Source organism: Oculina patagonica, chromosome 11 (assembly GCF_052425735.1).
Source record: "Oculina patagonica isolate OP01 chromosome 11, crgOcupat, whole genome shotgun sequence".
NCBI lineage: Eukaryota > Metazoa > Cnidaria > Anthozoa > Scleractinia > Oculinidae > Oculina > Oculina patagonica.
The window spans coordinates 23,308,418-23,317,226 of NC_135768.1; the positions used below are offsets into that span (position 1 = coordinate 23,308,418).

Below are 8,809 nucleotides of genomic sequence, written 5' to 3' on the forward strand. Positions count from 1 at the left end.
GACGTGGAAACCCCACTTCGTCTGCTCCTTTGCGTTCCGCGAGAAAACTCACTATAGTTATCTCCTCGTTCGGGTTCTCTGTCCTTGTACCATAATCGCACGGTGAAGTCGAGATTGAGCTTTCGTTGCAGCTGTTCATCGTATGTCTTCTGTTTCTGTTCCAAAACAAGGGTGTCCATAAAAGGATCCAATAATTTCAGATAACTTTCGTGAGCGTCCACGAATTTACGCCAAGATTCATCAAATCTCGCATATTCCTTCGACACATCTTCACGACTTGCATCGCTTTCGGTAAGGTGAACAATTTCATTATAAACCTTCGTCAAATTTCCAATATGGGCGGCGCGTGATTTTTGAAGAGCGAGTTTCTTTTCGTTTAAGACGCCTTCCCTGTCTTGCATAACACTAGCTTGTCTATCCCTTGTGCTTCTCCTTTCTTCCATTACAATTTCGTCGCTCGTACCATTAGCTGCGGTGTCAAAGAATCCATTCGCTTCCAGTGGCGATTCAGGTTGTTCGTCTGACATATTCCGTAAACACAACAAATCGTTTCGCCGTTCGCATTCCACACAATCCACCAAATTTCCAATTCCAATAATTTCCAAGGCGAAGGAGTCGAAAACTGTTACACAGCCCAAGTGCTATGTAGTGATTCAAAGTCAAATTTAACGTCAAAAACTCAGAACTTTTAATACATGATACGATCCAGGTTTCAAGATTATGCACCTATCAATGTTAAGCCCGAGGGGGGGGGGGGGGGGGGTCGGGCAAGGGGTGGGGATTTTGACATTTTCTATAAAAAAATGTCAAATTCCCCACCCCCGGGACAAAATAATTGGTCAAAATCCCCATGAAAGGTGGTCAGATGTCCTTCAAACCTTCATATACGACCCGAAAATCCCTACCCTGGGGCCATCACGTACGATCAAAATCCCTACCCTGGGGACCTACCTCACGATCAAATTCCCGTGGTTAGCCCGACCCCCCCCCCCCCCCTCAGGCTTAACATTGATAGGTGCATTACACTCTAACAATCCAGGTTCAGTTCAGGCATACCAACTATAGTTCAGGTTTTCTACAAATACAAATATGAACTAGCAAACATAGGAAACGAATCGAAGTACATGTAGGTACATTTTGCAAATAATATGACTCTTACCGACTGTTTCGTTAGGTCCAAAATGCTCAACAAGGTAAAGAAATAAAAACAACATGGCGAATCCAAGCGAGAACAACGCACATGATTGGTCACGTGATGCAAATTCGTGATGTAATATAGGTCCGCACAACGTGCACGCAATGATAGCTACAGGGAGAGCATTAACGATCTTGTTTTCAAATAGAAAACTTGTCGTCTGGTCATCTGAGGTCTCTTAGTTGAGAAAAAAAACCGATTATAATATCTCTTTTGCATGAGAATCCGCTAGATTCTTCTACGGTTACTTTTAGTTTTATGGCGACCCATGAGATCCGTATAATTATCGGCTGTAGATATGTGCCCACAGAGAGCACAAGTTTTTGCCCTTTTTGTTCATCGTAAATATATTTTTTTTAATTTGCATATGGAACCAACGAACAGTAAAAGTGAAATTCCGTGCGGCGTTTAATGACGTGAACCAATCAGATACCGTCTTTTGTGGAGGGCGTGCATTAAAACAGTTGGCGCGCAACTTAAATTAGATATTCGGTCAACGTGAGAGAACATGGCTAAAATAATAAACCCTATGCTCAAACGCCGAAGCCTTTCGCGTCTTGTTTGACAGATCCAACGATTAATAACTCTCAAGCTGTAGCTGCTCGTACTATAGAACCACAAGAGATGATATTGGCGGGAAAATCGTAAGTATTAATAGATGTTTCAGTTTCGATTCTCACAATCATTCTGAGAGAGCTGAAGTCGACTTCAAACGAAGAAATCAGTTTTGACATCCCGCTGATTTTACTATACTTTTTACGTGGATCATTACTTAATGTTTTTGTGGGTACTTGACCAATTAGCTTAGTCGGTTTCTTGCTCTTTTTATTTCAGAGGCTAGCGACTAAAGAATTTACTCACTGAACACTGACTGAAGGCAAAACAAAACGAAACGTGTTCCAAGCAAATTTCATGAAATAATCATGGTGCTGAAATGTTGCCGTTCCGGTGTAAACGTCGATATTCCTGTCAGGTACGTTATAGTCCGGGAGCTAGGAGCACAGAAATGATGTTTTGCACTTCAAGAGTACTGAAAAGGTTTGACAACGCATTTCAATAGATTAAAACCTCTTCTTTCACGCTAGGTAGTTTGTGGTTTCAAATTGTGGTATACGTTTTGAGTTATAGCTATGTTTTTGTCAGTCGGTACAGGTCAAACAACGTCTCACATGAGAACGAGGCTGAAATTGCCACTCAATTTATTCATAGAAACTTATTCAGTAAGAAAATAAATGTTATCCAGAAAACTGATAGGACTCTATGAAAGTCTATTTTATGGAAAGCACCACCGCTTGCAAGAAAATCACATGATATTTGTTCTCGTTTTGTGTCACGTATCACAGCATCCTCATTCTCTGAAACATAGGAACAGAAACTTTTCGCTCACAATCAACTGCAAACCGTTTTCTCTTTTAATTTGCTCTTTTCGCACTCAAGAAAGGCAGTATTTTTAAAATTTATAACTTGCTGAAATAAAAACCTTGACCAAAGGCGTTAAAGTAGCGCCTTTGTACTGAAGCCTCGCTTTCGTGTTAGTAGAAACAGAAAAAATAATATTAAAATTGTTAAAGAAAGAAGCAATGTTTAATGAAATTTGTCCACAAGCAATACATAAAGTGAAAAATATTTAAAATACATGCGGGTGCCGTCAATTGTAGCGCAAAAAAATATGACGTTTAACAGACCCAATTTAAAGAAGTTTTCACCTAAGATTTTGTTAAAACTTGTCTCCTATTTAAAAGTTATAAACGGTCGTAATGACGCCTAGAATATCAAAAATACCAGGTCACAAATAGTCGCTTATTATGAAACATTCATTCTATTTCTGTTTCGGCACTCGTGGTCAACTTTACAGTGAAACATTTTTTATTACTTTTTCTATTCATGCCCAACAGATTATGGCAAGGTCTTTAGTAGCTGTAGGTTATATATTCAAACGTAAGTCTGAATGACTTTGGCTTCGGGGACATATAAACTGTAATGTTTTTTTTTCACAGAACATGACAGAGCACAACCCATTCGCAATAGGTACAAACAGCTCTCTTTCGGGATGAATAAATTCTATAGATCAAAGCTTTGGTTTGTTTGCTGATCTCTCGTCTACCTCTGCCGCTTTCTCTAATAATTATAACCGCCCTAAACGATCTTAGTTTTTGATTCTGCGTAAAACTGTTTGAGCATTTCGCATTCCAGGTACAGCAAGAGAGTTCAAAGCACCCGGAAATGCATAAAAAAGGGGGGGGAACTACGATCCACATTAACTTTTCAAGTCTTATGGCAACTTTCGCACTTAAATACAGGAGTAATGAAACGAGTCTGTGCTGTTCACAAGTCGCCTCACAGAATTCAACAGGAAGAGCAATGGCATCTCTTTTTTGAGCCTTATTCATGGACCAAAACTTGTTGTTATTTCCTCACGAATAGAGCTCCTGACTGGGCAGCACAGAAGTGTTCAAAGTACAACTGTGTCTCGCAAGATGGCAGCTCTCGCACCATCTTTCGAATCATGTTTGGTGTGTAATAGAAACCTGGTGTAGGCTTTCTTGCGGCCAGAATGCAATTATCGCACAAATTTATCACATCCCTTTCGTTTTAAGTATACTTTTTGTGAGGGGGAGTGGTGGTGGTTGGGAGGGGCCCGGGGGTGGGCTGGGTGAAGAGGCAGGAATAACCAAGCCTTTCAATATGACCAGCAAAACCATGCAGGCTCTTACTTGGTTGGCGGTATGGCTTATTTTAAGCCTCCAATCGTCCGAAGTAATAACATTTGGTACGCTTGCCTCAAAGCACTTCAACAGTGTTACCTCTAACATTATGTGGGATGAACATTGTCTTTGATCGTTATTGGCCAATATCCGTCCGGCAAAGGTGCAGAGCGAAAGAAGAGAGGAAAAACATTGAAAATCGATATTAATGACCCACATACATCACTTCCTTGAGTTAATTACAGGGAAATACCCGCGAGTAGGAACCTAATTTTTCCCAGGTTAGCCTAAACGGGTGCTTATATAAATGGTAGTAATGTAAATTTAGGTTATTCAGGTTCTATAATTATATAATATAATTTTTCTGAAGAAAATTTTCTTTGAAGGTGATAGAACTTTTAGTGGTATTCGGCCTATTTTTTTGTATAAAATTTGTATACCACATAAAAAAGCACTAATCATTTAGAATTTGACATTAATTATATATATATATTATATATATATATATATATATATATATATATATATATATATATATATATATATATATATATATATATATATATATATATATATATATATAACTGCAGACAGTACTGTTTCGGCCTTCTGGGCCTCATCAGTGCAGTGCTGATGCTAGGATGGAGGTTAAGCTGTATAGCTACCCCAAATGATCCCACACTTGTGGTATCATCTAAGCCATGCCAGAGTGCTCAAACTAGAAAAACTAGTGAGCATGCGCAATGCTAGCGGCAATGACTCATCCTAGTAGAGTGCTCAATTTGGACATGAAAGCAAAGCTTTGTAATGCCAAAGAGCTATATCTAACTGCAGACAGTACTGTTTCGGCCTTCTGGGCCTCATCAGTGCAGTGCTGATGCTAGGATGGAGGTTAAGCTGTATAGCTACCCCAAATGATCCCACACTTGTGGTATCATCTAAGCCATGCCAGAGTGCTCAAACTAGAAAAACTAGTGAGCATGCGCAATGCTAGCGGCAATGACTCATCCTAGTAGAGTGCTCAATTTGGACATGAAAGCAAATATATATATATATATATACACACAGTTATGCTTTTTCCAAACTTCCCAAAAAACACTTTTAATCAATTTTAGAAAATAAAAACCTGTTTCAAAATTTGAGGCTTAATAGGTTCTTATACAATTAGGTCTAATTTCCAAATTTGAGCCTAACAGGTTCTCAACTGTACTGTCAGTTTCTTACTCGCGGGTTTTTACTGTATATATATTTTTTAAAACCGAAAAACAGGACTAATCTCGTGTCCTCCCAATCCGATTCTTAAAATATACTTAAAACAAGAACTTTGTTATTGCTACTGAGTGCAAAAATAGAAATTTTGCAGGTTTTATGAAAAAGAGAAAGCCCAAAATTCCTGAGACCATTAGATTCAAACAACGAGGAAGCCGTCAGAAGGGTTCTATTACTCGCCAAACATGATGCGAAAGATGATGCATGCGAGAGTTTTCTGAATGAGTGATGTACTGGTACTCAGTATGCAAGGAAATTGGCTGCCAAGAACTGTGGTTCCGACAGTGTTTAAAGTTCAAATAAAATACACTCAAAAGTTTTTCATGCTTTCACTAACTCCTGGGAGGATTCTACAAACTTTGATGTTGATCTTTGATGTTGATAATGGAAAGCAAAATACTTGGAAACTCATACGTATTAACACAGGATATATCAAGAAATCTTAGGACGTTTTGAGAAAGCAGCAGGGTAGACCCGAGAACGGAGTTTGCTGGAGGAGCTTTTGCCTGAATCTCTTCCCAAGCAAGGCTAATTAACTTGTACTATGGATGAGTCATGTTGTGTCAAAAAAAAAACAGAATAGCAAGTCTGTCTCTACAACAAACGTCATTTAATCTTCCGCTTAGGTTCTTGATTTACTAAGACACATCAAAATTATTTTCCTCTCGTCGGGTAGCCTTTAGTTTGTTTTACACGGTAAGGGTGTGTTTTGGGCAACCCAATGACGGGCCGAAAGCCACAATTGACAGTAACTTTCTGCATAATATTTTGTTAAGACTTATTCTGAAATATCTTGTCAATTTTTGCATTGTTTTTTTGTTCTTGATGTTTTTCGTTGGTTTTTGATGATGTATGACAGCATTATATCTTTTTTTCACATCCTTAACATTGCATCATATATGTCACTATTTCAGACACGAAGTCAGAAAATAATGTATGATAATGCAACATTCATCCCAGAATGATAATGGCTGGCTAAAATCTACTCATTCTGCATTGTTGCCTAAAACTAGAAACGTCAGGATTAAAACGAAGAATTATGTCAAAAAGCTGAAATAGGCTTAACCTACAAGTCACTTATAAGTGTTAAAACACGGTCCAGGCAAACACTCGACACATCAAAACATTCACAGGGGATAAACGCTATAATAAACATTTTTTGTATCATAAAGTAGATCTTCTTCGCAAAATTTCGGAAAAAATCCCCATGCTACGTCGCTTATACATCTTTCAATTTATATAGCATTTATCCCCCGTGAATGTTTTAATTCTTATTTTAAACGTGCGAGGGCTGAGGGAATAGAGCAGACAGGATTCTGAATAAAAGTAACATTCTTGAACATCATGTGCATAGGAGTTTACAAGAAGCTGCATCGCCAATTTTTTTTCCAAGCCGTGCAATCTCGGACACCACTGTTGAGACACTTGGCCAAATGTCCACTTAATAGTGTACAACAGTTCTTTTTTTACCCTCCCTCATTTGGTCATTGCTTCATGTCGGTTAATGTTGTTGCGTTGTGAATAACAAACCGTTTAATAAAAACTATTTTTAAAAATGCAGTTCGAACGCGCTCTTGCATGAGTAGAGGCATTTGAAATAACAAAATGTAACTACTTGTTACTTGGAATTTATAACATTCTTGACGTCGTCTCGTCCGTATATAACCAACTAAATGGAGAACAAGTTACAATAAAAATCTTAGATGGGCAACTTTTTAATATTTCTTTGTTTTATTTGAGGGTATTGGTTCTGGGTAGAATATAAGAAAGCACCAATTGCGATTTCTAACTTTATTTTCTACTGGAACCGATCGACAACACCTGTTTTTAGATATTTCCTGTTCGTTTTCCTGTTAACACCAAAGCGAGGCTTTAGTTAAAAGGCGCAACTTTAACGGCTTTCGCCAAGTTTTTAACGTCAGCAAGTGATGAATTTTAAAAATACTGCCTTTCTTTAGTGTGGAAAGAGCAAATTGAAAGAGCAAACGGTTTGCAAATGAATGTGAGCGAAAAGTTTCTGTTGCTATGTAACAAAGAATAAAAATCCGTGACACGTCGCACAAAACGACGACAAATATCATGTGATTTCTTTGCAAGCGGTGGTGCTTTCCATAAAATAGACTTTCATAGAGTCCTATCAGTTATCTGGATAACATTTATTTTCTTATTGAATAAGTTTCAGTCTATGAATAAATTGAGTGGCAATTTCAGCCTCGTTCTCATGTGAGACGTTGTTTGACCTGTACCGACTGACAAAAACATAGCTATAACTCAAAACGTATACCACAATTTGAGACCACAAACTACCTAGCGTGAAAGAAAAGGTTTTAATCTATTGAAATCCGTTGTCAAACCTTTTCAGTACTCTTGAAGCGCAAAACATCATTTCTGTGCTCCTAGCTCCCGGACTAGTTTGTCTGTTTACTTATTTCATTCGTTGGTTTATTTTTCGCCAGTTGTTTAAATAGACGAAGTGAACTTTGTCCAGCTTTTTATAACATGCTGGACAACTTTTGATAAACAATGATTCATGAAAAGCGTAAATTGATAATTCAGGTTCAAGAAAGACGTAAAAGTTAATAGATTGGAATGAAAAGTCTGAAATCAAATTTCACCTGATGTTTTTCTTTATTTTTAAATTTATTTGAGGGAAATGTTCGTTCAATCGTATTTGAGATCTGAATAGGTAAAACAACCCAACAAAATGGTGTGGATCTGTGGCAATATTTTCAAATACGAACGTTATATTTAATTATGCATGTGTCGACCTTAATGATTTCGGGTCGTGTGTATCTGAATAGTGCAAAAGAAACAGAGGTGTAATTAATTATAAGGTTATACACAAATATTTCATTTAGGAGTAAAAATTTACTCATAGTTTTCCTTCGTTGTGTCCTTTTTAGTTTGGCTCCCCCGACCTCGTCAAGCAGTCAGTCCACTGTCCTAAGTTAACAGTCCTTGCCAGTACCACCCTTCCAAACATTAACATATCATCGCCCAATGTTCTAAGCGTCGTCTTGGCAACGAAAGACACAAGTTCCTCTTGGTAGTGGTTAGTGTGGTTCTTTGTGGGTAGGGAAGGGTGGATAAATAGAGCTCTGGATGAACCTAACACTCGGCTAACGTTCGGCTTATATTCGGCCTATATTCGGCTTATTCGACTGTTTCGGCTTAACGTAATTTAGACAGTTTAGTTAGTGCTGGGTGGGTTGGGTTTGGGCCTTCTCTTTTCCTTTCCTGGGTTTCACAATTCGGCTTCGAATATTTCGTTTGGTCAATTATTCGGCACTAGGTTCAAGCTTCGGCTTTTCTTCGGCTTTATTTAGACAAGACTTCGGCTTCACTTCGGCTTTTGCGCAATCTCCCGCTTAGTGTTTTTTCGTTAAGATTTTTTTCTTACCTAAGTTCCTTTTAATGACAGCAATATCACTGTTATTGACTGGAACTTTACCCACTTTGATAGCAGTATTATCGCTGTTATTAACTGGGTCTTTTTCGGTTCAAGGTTCATCCAGTTTATTAAACAACTAAATAAGCGATTAACTAATTTATTTAATAATAAAAGTTAGGAAACTAGAGAATGACCGCTTAACACGGGAACGAAGACGGTTTTGTTTTTTCCTGTCACGTTAAGTTGTCA

General features: G+C 38.0%; 1 long non-coding RNA gene across 1 annotated transcript; it reads left to right on the forward strand.

Annotated features, from left to right (window-relative positions):
- Positions 1 to 1,317: 1,317 nt before the first annotated feature.
- On the forward strand, positions 1,318 to 8,502 carry LOC144629873 (uncharacterized). The gene is made up of 3 exons (XR_013566427.1): positions 1,318 to 1,839; positions 2,030 to 2,168; positions 8,073 to 8,502. It is a non-coding gene; the product is annotated as an uncharacterized LOC144629873 (long non-coding RNA).
- Positions 8,503 to 8,809: the final 307 nt, after the last annotated feature.